This window comes from Cervus elaphus, chromosome X (assembly GCF_910594005.1).
Source record: "Cervus elaphus chromosome X, mCerEla1.1, whole genome shotgun sequence".
NCBI classification, from domain to species: domain Eukaryota; kingdom Metazoa; phylum Chordata; class Mammalia; order Artiodactyla; family Cervidae; genus Cervus; species Cervus elaphus.
Window position 1 is genome coordinate 63,055,862 of NC_057848.1, and position 25,265 is coordinate 63,081,126.

Genomic DNA, 25,265 nt, shown 5'->3' on the forward strand with positions numbered 1-25,265 from the left:
AAGATTTGAAGTAAGAATAAAAAAAAAATCAACGGTTTAATTTTAGGCTTATCAAATATACCGAGGAGAAGTCAGTTAGGTAGTTGGATGTATGAATCTAGAGCTCAGGAAAATTTAACTGCTACACTTTCTCTCAGTGCTAGGTGCTAGAACACTATAGAAAGCTATTAGCCTAGGGTGTTAGAAGGACCAACGATCAACTTTTGTTATGAGGAACTAAATCAAGCTGCCACTGGCTGTGCTATATGTTCAATATCACTAAATAACAGAAATCTTTAGAATCTGTAGTAAGACCTGCTTCTGGACTACAACCTTGGGAACCCTGTAGGATCAACACAAAATATCAATAAAAGGCGATATGGAACCTAAAGAGTGTGGGAGAGGAACAAAATTATATTCTATTCAAAATGAGCCTCCACACCAAAATTTCAAAACACACACAAAAAATCTACATTAAGTAATACCACAGTGGAAATAAACAATCAGAATATGAATGCATCCAGGAGGAAGTGACTTAATGAAAAGCCATGTCAATGATTTTTTTTAAGTGTGTTGATGATGTTCGAAGAGCTATACAATTTTAATCAAAAATAGCAGAAAATAGTGAAACAAAAAGAAATTAAATAAATGAAAATGAGACCCAGTGGATATGAAAGAACCAATTAGAAATTGTGGAAAGAAAAATAAAGATATTTAATTAATAGGAACCTATTGTATAGCACAGGGAACTCTACCCAGTACTCTGTAATGATCTATATGGAAAAAGAATCTAAAAAAGAGGGGATATATGTATATGTATAATGGGTTCACTTTGCTGTACATCTGAAATTAACACACGTTGTAAATCAACTATACTTTAATAAAAATCAATTTGAAAACTTAAGAAAATGAAGAGAGCATAAATGGGATTGGACACAGAGAAAATAGCAAAGTGAAAGACTGTACTGAGGAATTATAAATGTAATGTGAAAAGAGAGGATATTTTAAAAATATAACAGTGAAGAGAGATTGAAAGACTTCAACAAATATCCTGCAGGATTTTGTGAGATGGTGAAGAGGATTGAAAAATAATCTATTTGCTGATACAATAACACAAAAATTCCAGTACTGAAGAAACATCTGAGTCCTCAGTTCTGGAGTATACTTCAGGTATTAAGCAGTATAAATGAAAAATAAATACATAGCTAGACACATCAAAGTAACTCTGTAGAACATAAAGGATTAACACTTTAAAAACCACCAGAAAAAAATTTGATTACTTTTGAAGTAACGGCAGTTAGACTCATGGTTAAAAAAAAAAAAGGCATTACCTTCAAAGTGCTAAATAAAAGTAATTCTCACAGGTAAGGGTAGAATAAAATAATTTTTAGGTATGCAAAGACTCGGCAAGTTTAGAAACAAGAATCATCTCACTAAAGAAACTCTTAAAGGATATACTTACTAGGAAGAAAGGGAAAATTTAAGGTACAGGAAAATGGTTAAAACAGAAATAAATAACATGTATTGATAAATTTGGACTTTGTGGGTGGCTCAGTGGTAAAAAATCTGCGTGCCACTACAGGAGACACGGGTTCAATTCCTGGGTCAAGAAGATCCCCTGGAGTGGCAACCCACTCCAGTATTTTTGCCTGGAGAATTCCATGGACAGAGGACCCTGGTGGGCTACCTACACTTCATGGGGTTGCAAAAAGTTACAACTTAGCAACTAAAACAACAACATTGATATATTTAATTAATTGGATGTAAAAACTGCTTTTGATGGTTAAGAAAATGTAAAATTAAACATGCTGTAGACAAAATCTGTAATGTTGGGATGTTCAATTTGTAGTTATGCTAAAACCTGTGTCATACTGAGTAGGCGATTTAAAATTCTAAGTAATTGTAGACTGTGTCAGAAAAAGGTACAGTTTTGTATGTTTTTAAAAATTAAGGGTAACTGGTTTTAAAAAGCTAAAAGTAGTGTGTATAGCTACAAAATATGCAAAGAAAAATAAAAAATTTTGTAACTCCAACTGAAAGCGGAAAAGGAGAAAACTGAAAATATTATAAAATAATTAGCCTCCAACTAATAAAAATAAATGAAATAAATAAATAAAAAGAAAGAAAATGGTGCTAAACAGAAATCACAAAAAAGATGACAAAAATATTTCTAAAAATGTCAATAATCACCATGTGAACAGATTCATTTTATCTAAGTGGAAGAAGAGATTGTCAGATTATTTATCAAAAATAGTCAAGCTAATAAGCTATTTGCAAGATACATACCTAAAACCAAATCAACAGAATGTTGAAATTAGATCAATAAAACAAAAATATGCCATGTTAATTCTAATCAAAAAAAAGTTAGTGAAGCAAAACAATATCAAATAAAATAGAATCTGAGGGAAAACATGTTAATAAATATAAAGAGTAATGTTGTATTAAAACACAGCAATTAGATATAATAATCATGGATTTGTATGCCCCTAACAACTCACCTAGAGCCAGACATCCTGGAATGTGAAGTCAAGTGGGCCTCAGAAAGCATCACTACGAACAAAGCTAGTGGATGTGATGGAATTCAAATCCTGAAAGATGATGCTGTGAAAGTGCTGCACTCAATATGCCAGCAAATTTGGGGAACTCAGCAGTGGCCACAGGACTGGAAAAGGTCAGTTTTCATACCAATTCCTAAGAAAGGCAATCCCAAAGAATGCTCAAACTACTGCACAGTTGCTCTCATCTCACACGCTAGTAAAGTAATGCTCAAAATTCTCCAAACCAGGCTCAGCAATATGTGAACTGTGAACTTCCAGATGTTCAAGCTGGTTTTAGAAAAGGCAGAGGAACCAGAGATCAAATTGCCAACATCCGTTGGATCATCGAAAAAGCAAGAGAGTTCCAGAAAAACATCTATTTCTGCTTTACTGACTACGCCAAAGCCTTCGACTGTGTGGATCACAATAAACTGGAAAATTCTGAAAGAGATGGGAATACCAGACCACCTGACCTGCCTCTTGAGAAACCTATATGCAGGTCAGGAAGCACCAGTTAGAACTGGACATGGAACAACACACTGGTTCCAAGTAGGAAAAGGAGTACGTCAAGGCTGTATATTGTCCCCCTGCTTATTTAACTTATATGCAGAGTACATCATGAGAAACGCTGGGCTGGAAGAAGCACAAGCTGGAATCAAGACTGTCGGGAGAAATATCAATAACCTCAGATATGCAGATGACACCACCCTTATGGCAGAGAGTGAAGAGGAACTGAAAAGCCTCTTGATGAAAGTGAAAGAGGAGAGTGAAAAAGTTGGCTTAAAGCTTAACATTCAGAAAACTAAGATCATGGCATCTGGTCCCATCACTTCATGGGAAATAGATGGGGAGACAGTGGAAACAGTGTCAGACTTTATTTTTTTGGGCTCCAAAATCACTGCAGATGGTGACTGCAGCCATGAAATTAAAAGACACTTACTCCTTGGAAGGAAGGTTATGACCAACCTAGTAACTCCTTGGAAGGAAGGTTATGACCAATCTAGATAGCATATTAAAAAGCAGAGACATTACTTTGCCAACAAAGGTTCGTCTGGTCAAGGCTATGGTTTTTCCAGTGGTCATGTATGGATGTGAGAGTTGGACTGTGAAGAAAGCTGAGCGCCGAAAAATTGATGCTTTTGAACTGTGGTGTTGGAGAAGACTCTTGAGAGTCCCTTGGGCTGCAAAGAGATCCAACCAGTCCATCCTAAAGGAGATCAGTCCTGGGTGTTCATTGGAAGGACTGATGTTGAAGCTGAAACTCCAATATTTTGGCCACCTGATGCGAAGAGTTGACTCATTTGAAAAGACCCTGATGCTGGGAGGGATTGGGGGCAGGAGGAGAAGGGGATGACCGAGGATGAGATGGCTGGATGGCATCACTGACTCGACGGGCATTAGTTTGAGTAAACTCCGGGAGTTGGTGATGGACAGGGAGGCCTGGCATGCTGCGATTCATGGGGTCGCAAAGAGTCGGACACGACTGAGTGACTGAACTGAACTGAACTGAACAACATAACCTTGAAATGGGTAAAGTAAGACTGCTAGATATATAGGGAGAATTTAGCAAATCCATAATTATAGTGAGAGATTTTAGCATACCTCTCTTCAAAACAGGAACAATGAATTGGTATAAATTTCCAGAAGAGATTCCAAAATCATTCAGCATGTTAAGAATCAGAAAAATCCTGAACTTACATGGGAAAAGATAATCAACAGATGCCAAATGCAAGATAATGTAGTTGGTGAAATTATCTGATGATGGTTTTAAAGCAGCTTTAAAATGCTCTGATAAGTAAGGGCAGATGTTTTTGAAATAAATGGGAAGACAAAAAACCCTCAGGAAAGAAAAGAGAAAATGTAAAGGAGAAGCAAATGGGAGGTTAATTAATTAATTTTACAAATGGAAATATTGAGCTTAAGAATACAATTACCAAAATTTAAAAACTCACTGCCTGGACTGAAGAGAGTGGAGATGATGGAGTAGTCAGTGTTCTTGAAGAAAAATCAATAGGAATAATACTCTGAGCAACAGAGGGGAAAAAAGATTTTAAGAAAAATGAATGTGGCTTCAGTGATTTGTGGACCAATGGCAAAAAGTTTAACATTTATGTAATCTGAGTCCCAAGAGGTGAGGAATATGTGAGGCAGGAAGCATATTTGAAGAAATAGTGACTGAAAACTTTCCAAATTTGATGAAAGACATAAACCAAGAGATTATAAAAATTCAGAGGACCTCTAGCACTATTCATGAAATTGAAAAATGATAAATTAGGCTTCATCAAAGTTAAAAATGTTGGCTATGAGAAAGACACTACAGCCTGGGAGAAAATATTTGCAAGTCACATATCCAACAAAGAGCTTGGAGCCAGTATATGTCAAGAACTCTTCAGTTCAGTTTAGTCGCTCAGTCGTGTCCGACTCTTTGAGACCCCATGGACTGCAGCATGCCAGGCCTCCCTGTCCATCACCAATTCCCGGAATTTACAGAAACTCATGTCCATTGAGTCAGTGATGCCATCCAACCATCTCATCCTCTGTCATCCCCTTCTCCTGCCCTCAATCCCTCCCAGCATCAGGGTCTTTTCAAATGAGTCAGCTCTTTGCATCAGGTAGTCAAAGTACTGGAGTTTCAGCTTCAACATCAGTCCTTCCAATGAATATTCAGGACTGATTTTCTTTAGGATGGACAGGTTTGATCTCCTTGCAGTCCAAGGGACTCTCAAGAGTCTTCTCCAACACCATAGTTCAAAGCATCAATTCTTCAGCGCTCAGCTTTCTTTATAGTCCAACTCTCACATCCATACATGACTACTGGGAAAACCATAGCCTTGACTAGATGGACCTTTGTTGGCAAAGTAACATCTCTGCTTTTTAATATGCTGTCTAGGTTGGTCATAACTGTTCTCTTTAAGAGTTAAAGAACTCTTAAAAACCAAATAATAAGGAAACAAGCCAATTTTATAAAACAGGCAAAAGATTTGAAAAGAAACTTTATGAAAGAACATATGCGTGCTTAGTCCCTCAGTCGTGTCCGACTGTCTGTGACCCCATCGACTGCAGCCTGCCAAGCTCCTCTGTCCATGCGGGTTCTCCAGGCAGGAATACTGGAGTGGGTTGCCATGCCATGATGGCAAATAAGCGTATTAGCCATTACAGAAATGTAAGTTAAAACCACAATGGGACACCATGACACATACATTAAAATGGGTAAAATTTTAAAAGGTTGGTCATCTCAAGTGGTGAGAAGATAGAGGAACTGGCACTCTCATATAATGTTGGCAGAACAATCACTTTGGAAAAAAAGGTTTGCATTTTTTTTCTTTTTTCTTTCCTTCATTTATTAACTTTATTTTTATTTAGAGGATAACCGTTTTACATTGTTGTGTTGGTTTCTTTTGTACATCAAAGTGAATCAACTATAAGTAATTCCCCTCCCTCCTGATACCTCCCACCCACCCCCAATCCCACCCCTCTAGGTCATCACAGAGCACTGAGTTGAGCTCCCTATGTTACACAGCAGCTTCCCACTAGCTATCTATTTTACACATGGAATGTATATATGTCAATGCTACTCTCTCAATTTGTCCCACCCTCTCCTTCCTCCATCATGTCCAAAAGTCCATTCTCTATGTCTGTGTCTCTATTTCCACCCTACAAGTAGGTTCATCAGTACCATATTTCTAGATTCCATATATATGTGTTAATATGCAATGTTTGTTTTTCTCTTTCTGACGTACTTCACTCTGTATAACAAGCTCTAGCTTCATTCACCTCACTACAACTGACTCAATTCATTCTTTTTTATGACTAATATTCCATTGTATATATGTATCACAGCATCTTTATCCATTCATCTATCAATGCACATCTAGATTGCTTCCATGTCCTGGCCTTTGTAAATAGTGGTTTATTGTTCAGTTGCTAAGTCGTGTCTTGTGACCCCATGGACTGTAGCATGCCAGGCTTCCCTGTCCTTCACTATCTTCCATAGTTTGCTCAAACTCATGTCCATTGCATCAGTGATACTATTCAACCATCTCATCCTCTGTTGCCTGCTTCTCCTCCTGCCCTCAATCTTTCCCAGCATCAGGGTCTTTTCCAATGAGTTGGCTCTTCACATCAGGTGGCTAGTGTATTGGAGCTTCAGCTTCAGCAGCAGTCCTTTGCAGTCTCTTAAAAAGTTAAACACTCACCTACATGTGTTCTAACAATTCCATGCCTAGGGATTTATCTAGGAGAAAAGAAAGCATGTGTCCATACAAAGACTTGTACATGGATGTTGCTAGCACCTTTATTTGTAATAGTGAAGGGAAGCAACTGCCTGTGTTTCAACAAGTGAGTGAGCCAGTAGTTTATGGGGAAAAAAATTGTGGAATACTACTCAGCAATAAAAAGGAATGAGCTTCTGATAAACATTACATGAATGACTCTCAAAATAACTAGGCTCAATGAAAGAAGGTAGACACAGAGGTGTACATGACCTGGGATTCCACTTATATAAAACTGTAGAAAATGTTAAGTAACCTATAAGTGACAGAATATAGTTTAGTGGTTGCTTGGAAATGGCAAGAAGGAGGAAGGAGGGATTACCAAGGGGCATAAGGAAGCATGAGGAGGTTATGAATGGATATGTTCACTATCTGGATTCGAATTTATGTATGTATCTAGATATATATGTATGTTAAAACTTATCAAATTGTATACTTTAAATATGGGTGGCTTGTGGTGAGTCAATTCTACCTCCTTGGTGGCTCAGAGGTTAAAGTGTCTGCCTGCAATGCGGGAGACCTAGGTTCGATCCCTGGGTTTGGAAGATCCCCTGGAGAAGGAAATGGCAACGCACTCCAGTATTCTTGCCTGGAGAATCTCATGGACGGAGGAGCCTGGTGGGCTACATTGGTCCATGGGGTCGCAAAGAGTCGGACACGACTGAGCGACTTCACTAAAGCTGTTCAAAGCAAAAATAGAAACAAAAGGCCCAAAGACTAGGACCAAATTATAAAGGATTTTAGACGATAAAATGTCTTCCTCCCATGGCACTGTTAGTATATTTGACCCCTGGAGGGGCATAATACTTTAAAATTTTTTATTTGTTTATTTATTTAAGCCACGGGGGTCTTTGAAGCTGTGCAAGGGCTTTCTCTAGTTGCAGCAAATGGGGACTACTCTTCACTGCAGTGCATGGGCTTCTCACTGTGGTGGCTTCTCTTGTTGCAGAGCATGGGGCTCTAGGCACACAGGGTTAGTAGTTGTGGCTTAGTTACCCCTCAGCATGTGGAATCTTCCCAGACCAGGGACTGAACCACAAGCTCTGCGTTGGCAGGCAGATTCTTAACCACTGGACGACCAGGGAAGTGTGAGGCATAATTTTTTAAAACAGTTGTATTAAGATATTATCTACATGCCATACAATTCAACCATTTAATGTATAATTAACCATTTAATGTGCATAATTCAATGACTTTTAATGTATTCACTGAGTTGTATTTTTATTAATAGAAATATGCATGAATTAAAATGAGTAATTATAATCTGAAAGAAAATGCAGTGTAATTTTCTTTGGTACAACATTTTGTGCACAATTACCACAGTAAAAAATTATAAGGAAATTTTAAGAAGACCAAAGCATGTGCAAAAGGTACAATTTATGCAAACAACAATTATACAACTGTGTAATACCAGTTATTTTGTTATTTTGATATTTATGTAGTATTAAAATGATGAAGAATTAAATGATACATTTCATATTTAAAGGTATTGCTCAAATTCAGTGAAAATATTTATTTTCACATGTAGTAAAGGTTTTACTATGCCCCAAATTCTACTCTTCAAATTGCCTACTTGGTTTCAGACATTAATGCAAACAAGTAATGATGTAGAATCAGAGCTGAAATAACTGAAGTTGTTCCTTGTCTTTATAACCACTGTGCTATAATTTTTAATTAGAATCTATTTTTTTACATATTAGCTTAATTTATGATAAAGAGACATCATCACACAATAGATATTTACAGTAGAATCTATTTTTTAAACATGGAGTATGTTTATTGTATATTGCCACAAGGACTGCAATCCATAAGTGTGCTCAAAGCAAACTCAAACAATTCTAAATTGTCAAGGACTTACTTTAGAAAAGAACAGCCTGAGTCTGGGGCCAACTATTTTAAAAGAATCTATCTAAATTAACTTCCCTGTAGAATAAAATAATTAAAACATGAATACTAAAAGTTGGCCAATTTGGATGTTACCTATATATTACCTGTATATTACAGGGCTTCCCTTGTGGTTCAGCTGGTAAAGAATCCACCTGCAATGCGGGAAACCTGGGTTCGATCCCTGGGTTGGGAAGATCCCTTAAAGAAGGGAAAGGCTACCCACTCCAGCATTCTGGCCTGGAGAATTCCATGGACTGTATAACCATGGAGTTGCAAAGAGTTGGACACGACTGAGCAACTTTCACTCACTCACTATATATTACAACTTAACGTTAACCAGAGTAGTCTTTTAGAACTTAGACCAAAGAAGAAAATTTTGAGGGGAAAATTTAGAAATGCTTAGTTATGGTGCTAATAAAAGCAAGACTGACTTTTACTGGGTTTTATTGTTCTTATATCAAAATTCTCTGTTGATACTGTATTCCTTTATTGCTACAGGTGGGCAGAGTACCCCCACTACCCAACCCTGGGTAGGTTACTGATACACTGCAAGCTTCTTATTAAAAAAAAAAAAAAAAAACTTTTAAATTTTGTATTGGGGTAGAGCCCATAAACAATGCTGTGATGGTTTCAGGTGGACAGCAAAGAGACTTAGCCATACCTATACATGTATCCATTCTCCTCCAAACTCCCCTTCCATCCAGGCTGCCTCATGACATTGAGCAGAGTTCCCTGTACTATATGGTAGGAACTTGTTGGTTATTCATGTTAAATATAGCAGTGTGTACTTGTCCATCCCAAACTCCCTAACTAACCCTTCCCTCCATTCTTCCCCCCTGGTAACCATAAGGTTATTACAGACTATTGAGCAGAGTTCCCTGTGTTGTAGAGTAGGACCTTGCGAGTTATCCATTTTGAATACAGCAGTGTGTATACTCCACTGCAAGCTTCTTAACAAGTGGCCTAATTGCTATTGAGTTTGTGGCCTCCAAACACCATTATTCTAGTGTTAATTGCTGTTGGTGACTTTCTGTAGGGTGAGCCTTTTTGCCCTTCTGGGGGCCTTTAGTTGCTTACAGCATTGGGTGGGGTACAGTATACATCACAATGACATAGGTGAGCTGGAGGTGTTGGTTTTGTCACCTGCCTTTTGGTCAGGATTGGGGGAGGGGAGCGTTATTATCACCCACCACATATTAAACCCTCCTCCCATCTAGAATCTGGCAAACTCAGCTCTGAAATTGCTCTCCCCCTCCACACCAAACACACACGGAACCACCAAAGCCCTTTTTTTCTTCTTATCCTTGGGACAAAGTGTTGAGGAAGCTGATCTTCATTTCTTAGTCCTCAGCCGGTCCTTATCTTCCAATGTCTGGCTATCCTGCCAGTCTGGCCCCCAGCCCTCCAGGACCTCACCTCCCTCCCTCCTCACATGCCTACCTCTTCCCTTCCTTTCTTTCCTCCCGCCCACACACACACACACACACACATCTCCTTTTACCAACTTGCTGATTTTATTGTATTCAGCATCCATATACCACAACGGTCTCAGAATTATCCCTATGGCTTTGACCGTTTCTTCATAGCTGCTTCCATAGACACAGCTCGTTCTAGTGCTCTGGCCCAAGCTCTGCATTTACTGTTGGCACAGGAAGTTACTTTGAATGGGTGGATTTTCCATTGCTTCTTATAACTACTCAGCTTGTGCTTATATGATTTGTTTTTAAGTTTGTGGTAACAGATGAATGTTGTAGGCCTTATCCTTCTGTGAGATACTCTTGGATAAGAGGGGAATGATTGAGATTTTTTTCTTGATTTATTTTGAAGGGTCCTTCTTATGCTCATGTTTTTCTGTACCTGGAAAGGCAACAGGCTGAGTCAGCAGGACTTTGGTTTGGGAAAGGAGGATGGGAATATTATAGGAAAGGGGGCCTCATGGGTAGAGATGTGACTTGAGGCAGGCATTTGTGCCTGGCAAGGGTAGGATAGGAGTCTTGGGGAGATCTATGGGGAGGAGAGGCGCATGGGTAGGGTCATCTGACCTTGGTCTTTGATTGACGAGAAGTCCATCGTTCCTTCTTTTTGATTCTTGGGGCTAGCTGTTCTGTGTTTGTGTTTTCTGCATTTATGTTAGCCTCCTCTGGTGTGCAGATCTCATCAGCCATAGTTAAGCCTCTAGTGGTGTCTATCCCAGGGCTCCTGACCTCTCTCTATATATACCCTCCCCTAGGCAAAGGGGAGCCACACCCTTCAGCTTTGTTTGCTCATCAAAGGGCTCTCCTAGCTAATAATAGCCTTGAGGTGGCTTGTACCTCACAAAGCCCCAGTCCTGACACCTCTGTGCAGGCGGGGAGGACAAGATGCTGTGGTTGGAAAAAAAGGGATATTTCCTCAGTACCCTCTAAAGATCCATGCCAACGTGACTTGCTACCCCTCCTCATTTCCTCATCTTCATTTATGGTGGGTCTCATGGCAAGGAGAGAGTGTTTTCTCCAAGACATTTCCGCACAGTCACTCCCATTCAGTGGTTCATTCTGTTCTCTGCCATCATTTACTATAAGCTATCATTGTGGACGTCTTACCTAAAATCCCTCCAACATAATGTGACCTTATTTAATTCTCCAGGGATGTGCAAATGATTCCACTTCCCTCCAGCAAAGTTCCCTCTTGTGCCTCTGTTTGTATGACCCATGAAGGAAGAAAGTTTTTGTTGTTTGCTTCTACATCTATATTTATTTATGAATACTCATTTGGCTGCACTGCATTTGGTGCACTGTCTTAGTTGTGGCATGTGGGATATTCAATCTTCCTTGCAGCATTCGAGATCTTTAGTTGCAACATGTGGGATCTTGTTCCTTGACCAGGGATCAAACCCAGGCCCCCTGCATTGGGAGTGCAGAGTCTTAGCCACTGGACCACCAGGGAAGTCCCTCTATATCTTTAAATGATTGAGACAAAAGTTGAAGAATATTTCATGACATGAAAATTATATGAAATTATATGAAATATATTTTAGTGTCCATAAAAGTTGTATTAGAATATAGATACACTCACTCATTTAAGTATTTTCTGGTTGCTTTAACCTACCACAGATTTGAGTAGCTGTGATAAAGACTGTAGAGCCAGACAAGATTGTGGAGGAGTAGGTGGACATGGAGTACATCTCTCTCCATGGATACATCAGTAATACACCTTCAGACACAGAAGTGCATGCAGAACACCAGCTGAGAGCAGACAGGATTACCTGACCAGTGGAGAAGAATATATAGAACCACGCAAAATTCGGTAGGACAAAGGAACTAGGGGGGAAAACAGGAGGAAAATTAGTAGGACTGGACCTACCCTCAGCAGGTGGCAGAACTGAAGCAGGGGTCTGATCCCCACAGTGGGACAATTGTCTGAGTCAGAGGAGAAACATTTAAGGCTGAGAGTGAAACAGCTGATCTGTGGCAGCCTAAATGGAATGAGAATCAGACAGTCCTTGAGGCAGCCACAGATATGCTGGGCAGGAACGCGGATCTCCTGGAAGGTGCAGCAGCTGGGAGCTGGAGTTTAGGGATTGTGGAGCAATCCCAGTGCGTCAGCTGCTGTTGACTGCAGAGGGACGGATTGAAGGGATGTGAGGTAGGAGATTGTGGTGGGAAATGCCTGTGGAGGAAAGCCAGGCAGCCATGGAAGCAAGGCAATACTGCTGAGTCACGCGTAGGGGGCGGAGCCATCACCATAGCTTCTCTCTCTCCACAGGCCAGCATCAGAAGCTGAACAATAGAGGCTGGCCCATCAAATGCCTGACTGCACTGAACTATAGAGTAGGACCCCACCCAGGGTGCCCCTGTAAGTGCCTGATGCGCCGATCTACAGAGTAAGACCCCAGTCAGGGGCGTCCCTCTATGTGCCTGACTCGCAGAACAACAGGGAAGGACCCCAGGCAAGGGATCCTTCTTAAGTGCCTGAATGGGGGGAGCTACTGGAGAAAGACTGGCCAAAGAGGCTTTCTGATCACCAGCTACAAGAATCTTGAAAAAAGACTCTGATAGGGCCATAACTCCTGCTGCACAGGCAGTTTCTATCCCTGAACATTTGGCGCCACCAGGGTCCCTGCAAGCCAAGCAGCTGCACCACCTTCACGCTCAATTCTCACTGGGCAGAGCTGCCACAGGCCAAAAAAAAAAAGGTCTTGTGTTTATGCACGCAGAGCCACTTCGGTCCTGTCGGACTCTTTGTGACCCTGTAGATTGTGGCCTGCCAGGCTTCTGTCAGAGAAGGGGTTCTCCAGGCAAGAATACTTGAGTGTATTGGCCTATACTGGTTGCCATACCCTTCTAGAGCACTATATTTCCTGCTTCCCTAGCCACCAACCCCCCCCCCCCAGTACCTGGTGCTGCCAGAACCCCTGTGCCCCAAGCAGCTGCACCACTTCCACACCTGAACCTCACAGGGGCAAACCCAAGCCCTCCAGGGCAGCCTCAGGAACTAAACCCCAGTGGATGACCCACTTGTAGAGGTGGAAATAAAACCACAATTGAAACCCAGCAGCAGTGTGGCTAAGAAAGAAGACCCAAAACCTTCCCACTAGCTGTACAAGCCACAGATTAAATCCACATGATCAACTAAGCAGACTCTGTGTCTATGGAATATATAAAAGGCCATTGAGAAAAAAAAAAAAAAAAAGGCCATTGAGAGCTCCCACAAAAGAAAACACACTAACTCTGATAGCTGTGGACACTGGAGGCAAGAACACACAGGAATAGGACCAGATTAGAATCTGAGCAGCCCCCACAGCAGGTCCAGAGATCAGTACAGTGTTGGAGGGCATCCTAAGGAGGTAAGGTGGACTGTGATTCCCAGCACAGGAAAGGACTCTGACAGCAGTGACACAAGAAAAACTTTTATTATTCTTATTTTTTGACTTGTTCTGTGAATTCTTTTGGATTCCCCCCTTCCCCCCCCCCCACGTTGTAGTTGTTGATTTTATTGGTACTAAGAAATCCAATTAAGCTTTTGAGCTTTTTTTTTTCTTTTTCCTCAGTCACATTTTTTATTGTTGTCATAAACCTCTGCTTCTACATTGGGCTTTTGCAGTTCTGTGGAGTTTTCCTCTTTTTTTTAATTTTAATTTTTTAAACCTATTATTATCATTTCTACATTTACTCCTTTGTTTGCTTTTCCTACTATTCTTTTCCCCTTGCAGTTAATCTTTAACATATATAAATCTTCTTTATCTACCTCTATTTAGCTTTGCATATCTATTCTTTCCTTCTTTTCTTTCTCTCCTTTCCTCTCAACATATTTGTTAGTTTTTTCTTCAAAATATTTTTTAGTTAATTTATTTATTTTAATTGGAGGCTAATTACTTTACAGTATTGTAGTGGTTTTCGCCATACATTGACATGAATCAGCCATGGGTGTACATGTGTCCCCCATCCTGAACCCTCCTCCCATCTCCTTCCCCATCCCATCCCTCAGGGTCATCCCAGTGCACCAGCCCTGAGCACCCTATCTCATGCATCAAACCTGGACTGGTGATCTATTTCACATATGGAAAGCAAAAGTAGGAAGTCAAGAAATACCTGGAGTAACAGGCAAATTTGGCCTTGGAGTACAGAATGAAGCAGGGCAAAGGCTAATAGAGTTTTGCCAAGAGAACACACTGGTCATAGCAAACACCATCTTCCAACAACACAAGAGAAGACTCTACACATGGACATCACAAGATGGTCAACACTGAAATCAGATTGATTATATTCTTTGCAGCCAAAGATGGAGAAACTCTATACAGTTAGCAAAAACAAGACCAGGAGCTGACTGTGGCTCAGATCATGAACTCTTTATTGCAAAATTCAGACTTAAATTGAAGAAAGTAGGGAAAACCACAAGACCATTCAGGTATGACCTAAGTCAAATCCCTTATGAATATACAGTGAAAGTGAGAAATAGATTTAAGGGACTAGACCTGATAGACAGAGTGCCAGAAGAAATATGGACAGAGATTTATGACATTGTACAGGAGAAAGGGAGCAACACCGTCCCCAATAAAAAGAAATACAAAAAAGCAAAATGACTATCTGAGGACGCCTTACAAATAGCTGTGAAAAGAAGAGAAGGGAAAAGCAAAGGAGAAAAGGAAAGATATTCCCATTTGAATGCAGAGTTCCAAAGAATAGCAAGGAGAGGTAAGAAAGCCTTCCTAAGTGATCAATGCAAAGAAATAGAGGAAAACAACAGAATGGGAAAGACTAGAGATGTCTTCAAGAAAATTAGAGATGCCAAGGGAATATTTCATGCAAAGATGAGCACAATAAAGGACAAAAATAGTATGGACCTAACAGAAGCAGAAGATATTAAGAAGAGGTGGCAATAATACACAGAGGAACTGTACAAAAAAGATCTTCACAACCCAGATAATCACGATGGTGTGATCACTCACCTAGAGCCAGACACCCTGGCATGTGAAGTCAAGTGGGCCTTAGAAAGTATCACTATGACCAAAGCTAGTGAAGGTGATGGAATTCCAGTTGAGCTATTTCAAATCCTAAAAGATGATGCTGTGAAAGTGCTGCACTCAATATGCCAGCAAATTTGGAAAACTCAGCAGTGGCCACAGGACTGGAAAAGGTCAGTTTTCATTCCAATCCCAAAGAAAGGCAATCCCAAAGAATGCTCAAACTACCACACAATTGCTCTCATCTCACACGCTAGTAAAGTAATGCTCAAAATTCTCCAGGTCAGGCTTCAGCAATATGTGAACTGTGAACTTCCAGATGTTCAAGCTGGATTTAGAAAAGGTAGAAGAGCCAGAGGTCAAATTGCCAACATCCGTTGGATCATCAAAAAAGCAAGAGAGTTCCAGAAAAACATCTCTTTCTGCTTTATTGACTATGCCAAAGCCTTTGACTGTGTGAATCACAATAAACTGTGGACAATTCTGAAAGAGATGGGAATACCAGACCACCTGACCTGCCTCTTGAGAAATCTATATGAAGGTCAGGAAGCAACCGTTAGAACTGCACATGGAGCAACAGACTGGCTTCAAATAGGAAAAGGAGTACGTCAAGGCCGTATGTTGTCACCCTGCTTATTTAACTTATACGCAGAGTACATCATGAGAAACGCTGGGCTGGAGGAAGCACAAGCTGAAATCAAGATTGCGGGGAGAAATATCAATAACCTCAGATATGCAGATGACACCACCCTTATGGCAGAAAGTGAAGAAGAACTAAAGAGCCTCTTGATGAAAGTGAAAGAGGAGAGTGAAAAAGTTAGCTTAAAGCTTAACATTCAGAAAACTAAGATCATGGCATCTGATCCCATCACTTCATGGGAAAGAGATGGGGAAACAGTGGAAACAGTGTCAGACTTTATTTTTTTGGGCTCCAAAATCACTGCAGATGGTGATTGCAGCCATGAAATTAAAAGACGCTTACTCCTTGGAAGGAAAGTTATGACCAACCTAGATAACATATTAAAAAGCAGAGACATTACTTTGCCAATAAAGGTCCGTCTAGTCAAGGCTACGGTTTTTCCAGTAGTCATGTATGGATGTGAGAGTTGGACTGTGAAGAAAGCTGAGCGCCGAAACATTGATGCTTTTGTGATGTTGGAGAAGACTTTGAGAGTCCCTTGAGCTGCAAGGAGATCCAACCAGTCCATCCTAAAGGAGATCAGTCCTGGGTGTTCATTGGAAGGACTGATGCTGAAGCTGAAACTCCAATACTTTGGCCACCTGATGCGAAGAGTTGACTCATTGGAAAAGACCCTGATGCTGGGAGGGATTGGGGGCAGGAGGAGAAGGGGATGACAGAGGGTGTGATGGCTGGATGGCATCACCGGCTCGATGGACGTGAGTTTGAGTAAACTCCGGGAGTTGGTGATGGACAGGGAGGCCTGGCGTGCTGCTGTTCATGGGGTCACAGAGTCAGACATGACTGAGCGATGATTGAACCGAACTGAACTGATAGGCTTATCATATATAGCCTTTACTATGTTGAGGCAGCTTCCTTCTATGCCCATTTTTTGAAGAGTTTTAATCATAAATAGGTGGTGAATTTTGTCAAAGGCTTTTTCTGCATCTATTGAGATGATCATATGGTTTTTATCTTTCAATTTGTTAATATGGTGTATCACATTGACTGATTTCTGTATATTGAAGAATCCTTGCATCCCTGGAATAAATCCAACTTGATCATGGTGTATGAGCTTTTTGATGTGTTGCTGAAGGAAAACTCTGCAGAACTGCAAAAGCCCAATGTAGAGGCAGAGGTTTATAACAATAATAGAAACTGTGACTGAATATAAACATATACATATACACCCATAAGCAAAATCAAAACAGTCCAAAAAAAATTAAGTACAATAAATTGACCCAGCGAACAAAGGAAACTAAAAATTATATCTACCAGAACAAAACCAATTAAAGCACAAACTGGAAAACTAAACTAAAACAAGGTACCAGTTGGGGAATAATGCAATGAAAATAAAACTAACAATAGCTAGGACATGGAAGGAACTTTCCTCTGTCCATCTCATCCTCTGTCGTCATAGAACTAGTCAACTTCAGCTTCTTGAGCATCAGTGGTTGGGGCATATACTTGCATTACTGTGATGTTGAATGGTTCGCCTTGCAAACAGATTATTCTGTCATTTTTGAGATTGCATCCAAGCACTGTATTTCAAACTCTTTTGTTGACTGTGAGGGCTACTCCATTCCTTCTAAGGGATTCTTACCCACAGTATTAGATATAATGGTCATCTGAATTACATTTGCCCACTCCTGTCCATTTTAGTTCACTAATTCCTGAGATATCAATGTTCACTTTTGCTGTCTTCTATTTGACCATATCTAATTTACCTTTATTCATGGACCTAACATTCTAGGTTCCTATGCAATATTGTTCTTTACAGCATCAGACTTTTCCTACCAAACACATCCACAATGAGTGTCCTTTCTCCTTTGGTCCTGGTGCTTCATTCTTTCTCAAACTATTAGTAGTTGCCCTCCACTTTTCCCCAGTAGCATATTGGACACCTTCCAACCTGGGAGGCTTATCTTTTGGGGTCACATCTTTTTGCCTTTTCGTAATGTTCATGGGACTCTAGAGGCTAAAATACAGGATTGGTTTGTCATTTCCTCCTCCAGTGAACCACGTTTTGTCAGAACTCTCCACTATAACCCAACTGTCTTGGGTGGCCCTGCACAGCATGGCTCATAGCTTTATTGAGTTATGTGAGCCCCTTTGCCACGACGAGGCTGTGATCCATGAAGGAGTATGATTTTAACTGAGTATAGTTCCTTTTGCTATATAGTAGAACCTTGTTGCTCGTCTATTTTATATATGTAGTATGTTTCTGCTAGTCTCAAACTCCTAATTTATCCCTCCCCTACCCCCTTGCCCTTTGGTAACCATAAGTTTGTTTTCTATTAATATGTCTGTGTGTTTCTGTTTTGTATATAAGTTCTTCTGTGTCACATTTTAGATTCCACATATAAGTGATATCATATATGATATTTGTCTTTCTCTTTATGACTTACTTCACTTTGTTTGATAATCTCTAGGTCCATGCATTGTGACTGCAAATTGCATTATTTCATTCTTTTTTATGGCTTAGTAATATTCCATTGTATATACACCACATCTTCTTTATCCTTTCATCTGTTGATGGACGTTTAGGTTGCTTTCATGTCTTGGCTATCGTTAAATACTGCTGCTATGAGCACTGGGGTGTATATATAATATATTTCAAATTAGAGTTTTCATGTTTTACGGATATATGCCCAGAGTGGGATTGCTGGATCATATTGTAACTCTAGTTTTAATTTTTTAAGGAACCTCCAAACTGTTCTCCATAGTTGCTGCACCAATTTACATTCCCATCAACAATGTAGGAGGGTTACCTTTTCTTCACACCCTCACCAGCAGAAGATAAAGGTTTAGATTTTTGCCTCTTCTAAATTACCCAAGCTCTCTGCATTCTATCCACAAAAACCCCAAGGTTACAAAACCCTGATATAGACCCATTCTTTGCTAGAGTCCCCTGTCTTTCATATTCCTGTTTAAGTAGCCTCCCCACCCTAGGTTATTCTGTTTCCCAATGTCCTGTGGGACATGCCATCAGGGGCAAGCCTTTCCTAAGATGCCAGCTGGAAGTTTCTTCTCTTTTGCCTAAAATGTAGGGGTCTGTGGGTACTAATTAATTTAAACTAATTACAACAAGTGTAATATCTCTCAAAAATTTTAATGTATGCAATACTTCACCCAGAAATTCTGTTTCTATAATTCATCCTGCAGGTGGACAAGGATAAATGTAGAAGGATAGTCTTTACAATGCTGTTAGGAATGGTATACAACTAAGTGTATATCAATAGAAAACTTGTATAAATTACCATACACCATGCAATTATTTAAAAAACACACAAGGAATTTTATGTACTTCTAACAAATTATCTCCAGGGTTTATTAAGCAAAAAGTTACACAGATCAGAACAATAGTTATGTTTCCATTTGATTTTGCATAGAAATTTTCAGCAACTATATATAAGAAGCATTAATATTGTGTACCCATGGGAAACAGAAATGAGGTCTGAAATTGGAGGGACATGTAATTTTCATTATACATCTGTTGTTCCCAAACTGTGCACCAAGTTGTGCTGAGGCACTGACAGATAATTTAAAAATTTAAGGCAAATGCAGTGATGCTAGCAATCTGTTGCAAAAGCTACTAAGTCAGGGTGGTTCATAGTTTCAACATTATTTTATGATATATTCATTTCAATGATGTTATATCTTGGCAAATTTGGGTTTTTGGCAGTTGCTTTGATAAACTATCAAATGACCTTGTTGAATCATCTAAAAAGCACCCTATTACAATTCAACTTATCTTCAGCCTGAATTGACTGAAGAAGCCCTTTTACTTTTGGTAGAAAGATCTAGAAGATATTCTCATTATTAAACAAGGAAAACCACTGAGCTCTCATGTCTTCCATTTGAGGTGGAGCAGCTCAGTCTGTCTAGTTCATCCCCTTTGACTGAAAGTGCCTTTACTAGATTGACCAGATTTCTTCATTGTTCTGTCTTCAGGCATAGGCACTTCTTGTAACTATACTAAAACTAACCACAGAAACCAGACATCAAGGTCTGGCTCTTTTCTTCCCTTGATAGTTGTGCATGAACCCTGGTTCCTGAGACTTTACTGAGGTCACTCATTAAGACTGTGGCTCAGCCAGGACTTCAGAGAAGGTTCTCTGGTTTTAGTTCAGTGCTTTGTGTGTTCTGTGTAAGTTAGAGCCTGAGAGACTGAAGTTTCATAGTTTGACTAACTTTATTTAGACTTGGAAGTTCAGCAGCCATAGTGTTAGTCTAATTGTGAGACTGCTCTAATCCTCAGTTTTCTCACTTTTTTGATGGCAATGATAATAATACATATCCCATAGGATTTTGTGACAATCAAGTGAGATAATGTGGGTAAAGCGCTTAAGGTAGTGTCTAGCTCAAGGTAAATTTTCCACTAAAAATTGACCTTTACTCTTGGCTAAGAGCTTGATCTCTGGAGTCAGTAAGGCAATGTTCCAAGCTCCAGTTCTGCTCCTTGTTAGATGTGTGACTTTGAGCTGGTTACTTAATCTCTCTGAGCCTCAGTTTCCTCCTCTATCATGTAGGATTATTGCAAGGATGCAGTGAGATCAGCCATATAAAGCAGTGAGTCCAGTGCCTTTCAGAGAGGAACTAACATGCACTGCATTGTGCTGCATCATTATTCATGGTGAGAGTACCAAAAGAAATTTGATGTGAGTTCCTTGTCTGGAACAGTCTTGATTGTTTAATGGAGAAAGTCTACCACTAGAGCCTGTATTTGGGATCCTCCATATTCTGTTTTTCCTCTTCTTCCCTCTTGTACACTCCATGCAATCCCATTCACAGATCCTTCCTTCATACTCAGATATAAAGGGTCAACATCAAAGGACATTTCTCTCACTGGGTTTTGTATTTTCCGAGGGAGCAAACTCCTAAGCTGGAAGAAGGAAGCCCTACTGGTACAGCCATGCTAAACAGCAGTGTTTTTTGGTCTCAGCAGTCTTAAAATTTGGGGCTGGACAATTATGGTGGGGGGCTTTCCTGTGCACAGTAGCGTGTTTAATAGCATCTCTGGCTTCAACCCATTGGATAACAGTAGCAGAACAAGCCCCTTCTTAGTTATGATGACTAAAAATATCTGTAGGCATTGACAAACGTCCCCTGGGAAGAAAAGTTACCCATAATTAAGAATTCTTGGATGGGGATTCTGTGGAGGAGGTGAGGTCTTTTCAGTTCAGTTCAGTTCAGTTCAGTCGCTCAGTTGTGTTCGCCTCTTTGGGACCCCATGGACTGCAGCACACCAGGACTCTGTGTCCATCACCAACTCCCAGAGTTTACTCAAACTCATGTCCATTGAGTCGGTGATGCCATCCAATCATCTCATCTTCTGTTGTCCCCTTCTCCTCCAGCCTTCAACCTTTCCCAGCATCAGGGTCTTTTCAAACGAGTCAGTTCTTCGCATGAGGTGGCCAAAGTATTGGAGTTTCAGCTTCAGCATCAGTCCTTCCAATGAATATTCAGGACTGATCTCCTTTAGGATGGACTGGTTGGATCTCCTTGCAGTCCAAGGGACTCTCAAGAGTCTTCTCCAGCACCACAGTTCAACAGCATCAATTCTTTGGTGCTCAGCTTTCTTTATAGTCCAACTCTCACATCCATACATGACTACTGGAAAAACCATAGCCTTGACTAGATGGACCTTTGTTGGCAAAGTAATGTCTTTGCTTTTTAATATGCTATCTAGGTTGGTCATAACTTTTCTTCCAAGGAGCATCTTTTAATTTCATGGTTGCAATCACCATCTGCAGTGAGTTTAGAGCCCCCCCAAAATAAAGTCTGTCACTGTTTCCATTGTTTCCCCATCTATTTGCCATGAAGTGATGGGACCAGATGCCATGATCTTAGTTTTTTGAATGTTGAGTTTTAAGCCAACTTTTTCACTCTCCTCTTTCACTTTCATCAAGAGGCTCTTTAGTTCTTCTTCACTTTCTGCCATAAGGGTGGTGTCATCTGCATATCTGAGGTTATTGATATTTCTCCCAGCAATCTTGATTCCAGCTTGTACTTCTTCCAGCCCAGCGTTTCTCATGATGTACTCTGCATATAAGTTAAATAAGTAGGGTGACAATACACAGCCTTGACGTACTCCTTTTCCTATTTGGAACCAGTCTGTTGTTCCATGTCCAGTTCTAACTGTTGCTTCCTGACCTGCATACAGATTTCTCAAGAGGCAGGTCAGGTGGTCTGGTATTCCCATCTCTTTCAGAATTGTCCACAGTTTTTTTGTGATCCACACAGTCAAATGCATAGTCAATAAAGCAGAAATAGATGTTTTTCTGGAACTCTCTTGCTTTTTTGATGATTCAGCAGATGATCTCTGGTTCTTCTGCCTTTTCTAAATCCAGCTTGAATATCCAGCTTCACATACTATTGAAGCCTGGCTTGGAAAACTTTGAACATTACTTTACTAGCGTGTGAGATGAGTGCAATTGTGCGGTAGTTTGAGCTTCCTTGGCATGGCCTTTTAGAATATCTTATAAAATCATACCAGGGGTCATAAGTGTAAATGCTTTCAGGGGCCAAGCAGAGATGGAAAAAAATCAAGGGAGTAAAATACAATAAGGAACGGTGGTGCTTGTGGCAAAGTGAGGAGTGTATGACATATCTAAAGGCATTCAGAAGGCACAAGAAGCTCTCTGTGAGCCAGACGAAGTGCAAGTGAGGGTTACAGTCAGCTCTCAGTTTGAAGTTCCAAATGCACGCTGTCTCTCAAGATGGCTTATGTGCTCTTCTTTGGGGCTGTTTACTCCCCACCTCAGATTCTGCTCTTTCCCTCCTCCCTTTCCTGCCTTCAAAATAGGGATGTCCCTATGTCATCAAGGCATATTGTATGCATGTTAAGTCGCTTCAGTCATGTCCAACACTTTGCAATTGTAACCCACCAGGCTCCTCTGTCCATGGGATTCTCCAGGCAAGAATACTGGAGTGGGTTGCCATGACCTCCTCCAGGGGATCTTCCTGACCCAGGGATTGAACCTGCATCTTCTGCAACTCCTGCATTGGCAGGCGGATGTTTTACTGCTGAGCTGCCAGGGAAGCCCCAAGGTATATGAAGTCATCCCAAAGCATAAAAGTAATTTTAAATTCCACTAAAACTTTGGAACGGACAAATTCCACACACTAGTCAGTCATTTGAAACTGCCAGTATGTTAAGTGGAAAGGACAATACCATGCAAGAATCATAAGGGCAGAAAAGAAAATTCCCCAAAGGACACCAGAAAAAGAAGAGATCAAAATGTGAATGGGGATTGTGTCTGAGTGGATTTTTCCTTCCCTGTTTTTGCTTTCCCACATGAAACAAAAAGTTACAGTTATACTTGGAAAAGTCAACCCTTGAGAGGAGGGCTCGAGGCCATGAGGGGCTTGTCCAGGTGGGGAAGGTGTCATGAAAAGAAATCACAGATCCAGATTCCCGTGGCTAAGCTAGCCCTCCCCATCCCCGCGCTGTTGGAGGTGTCCTGTCTGCTGAATAAACAGGGAACCTGGAGTTCCCTGCGTGTGGTTATTAACATTCATCATAATTGGAACACTAATCTCTGCCCACCGTGTTCTGTTCTCCAGTTGCTTTCTTCTGCTTTTTAATGACGTGCTTTTGCCTTTTCCCATGTACTCCGCATTATACACACGCTGTACTGCTCTACATTCCCTCGATTTATGCGTGTCTCTAGCAGATGGTTGGGCCAGTCCACCTCCGGTGCTTGTTTAGCATAACAGAGAGCTCAACCACTGGGGCCGCTCACAGGGTTCAGCTTGCATTTCTGGATCCTGGTGGGGTAAACACAGAGGGTTAAGGCCAGCACTTGCCATCTCTGACCTACCTTCACAGCAATTAGGGATGGGTTTTCCTTTTTGCTTTTCAAGCATGGCTTTTCCTCTCCCCCTTTATTCCTTCCCCACTCGTCCTTTCCCTTGGGCTTCCCTAGATTTCTATAAGACTTCCCACGGTGGCAATGGGGACAAGAAATTTTCCAGAAAAAAAAAAGTGCCACCTTGAAAATCCAGGATTGGGAGTCCCGGCCTAATCTCAATTTTTGGTAACTGATTCTTGGTGAAAATTGGAGGGTCACCCCTCACTGACCCAATCCTTTGGATCAGCAGGAAAGTTTGCTTTACTTTGGAAAGTATGCTGCCTTGACCATCCAGTCTCCTCAGTGTGGTAGGACTTGGAGCATGTGAGGATATGAGCCATTAAAGAAATGGAGATTGACCTCAAATAGCACATTTCTGGTCTTCCAAAACCTGTGGAGTAGTTCAAGTCACCTCCCAGGAGCTTGGTCTTCTGGCTGCCTCAATTCTGAGCTACACTTCTCCTCATGCTCTTAGCACGTTGATTTTAAATTCCTGCTGGTCTCAGAAGTACTTATGGATGCTTCTTATGGCAAAACAAGTTGCATTTTCCCCCATCTGATCTGTATCCTAGGATCTTCTGGGTTTTGGCGCATGAAGGAAAAAAAAATCTCATGGTAAGGACATCTAAGGAGTGGAAGGTTGTCATTGTTCTAGGATGCTTACAAGGTTTGCCTAACGACTTAAGATGCACACAGCTTGAGATGGGAGAGCTGTAAAGTGCCAGTCTGAAGTTGACTGTAATATGTTATTTCCATGTGGCTGGAAAAAATTGATTTCTAATTCATAAAGTGTATCCCCAGATGCCGGTCATTACGTACTTTTCCAGTTTCGGCTTAAAAGTACTCTGAGCAGTGTATTCACAGAAGGCAGAAAAGGGGGGTGGCTTTCTTCTCACCCCAGGTGAGGAAGGACAAAATGGAACTTTGTGGAGAGGAAGCCAAGAAAACAGTTGGGGTGGTGTGATTGTTGGGGGAGGAGCCTGGGTAAATGGTGGTCTCCATATATTTTCAGGACGGCTCTTTTCTCTCCAGAGCTGGAGGAAAATCAATATCTTGTTTTCAGATGGGTAAATGGAGTCGTCTCTTTAAAGTGCCCCGGTCAGTTCACCACACGTCGGGCAGCTGCTGCTTTCCAGGCTGCCCTGCGATTCCCAGGCTAGGAGGATTGACAAGGCGATGATAAACTAACGTGCCCCCTCAGCTCTGGGTGTGCGCCATTGTTCCCGCAGCTGAGACCCTCTGCTGCTATTTGCTTTCTCCCACATACATTATTCAACAGCCCAGGAAAAGGCCAAGAACCTCTTTCATTCAGGAATTCTGTATTAAAATAATCAATTTCAAACTGAAGCCGGGAAGGCCAGCTTGCTACAGGGAGAGCCTATTAATAAGCCACCAGTCTTTTCCATTTGCATTGAACTCATGCTGTATTGTGGTAATATGGGATTATTTTTTTTTTTCGGTTTCCTCCAAGAAACTAAACATCACATTGGTTCTCCTGCTCTTTCATAAAGAGCATGTAGAAGAGCTTCTTCGTTTGATCCCATCATTAATAGAACACTAGAGGCCATATTTGTGCCTGCTACTCTGCGCTGACTAATTCTGATTTTGAAAGTA

The 25,265-nt window shown here is 40.8% G+C and overlaps 1 long non-coding RNA gene across 1 annotated transcript; it reads right to left on the reverse strand.

Moving 5' to 3' along the window:
• Positions 1 to 2,479: 2,479 nt before the first annotated feature.
• LOC122689250 lies at positions 2,480 to 12,720 on the reverse strand. Its single transcript, XR_006339771.1, has 3 exons — positions 12,585 to 12,720; positions 4,693 to 4,698; positions 2,480 to 2,492 (listed from the first exon to the last, which is right to left on the reverse strand). It is a non-coding gene; the product is annotated as an uncharacterized LOC122689250 (long non-coding RNA).
• Positions 12,721 to 25,265: the final 12,545 nt, after the last annotated feature.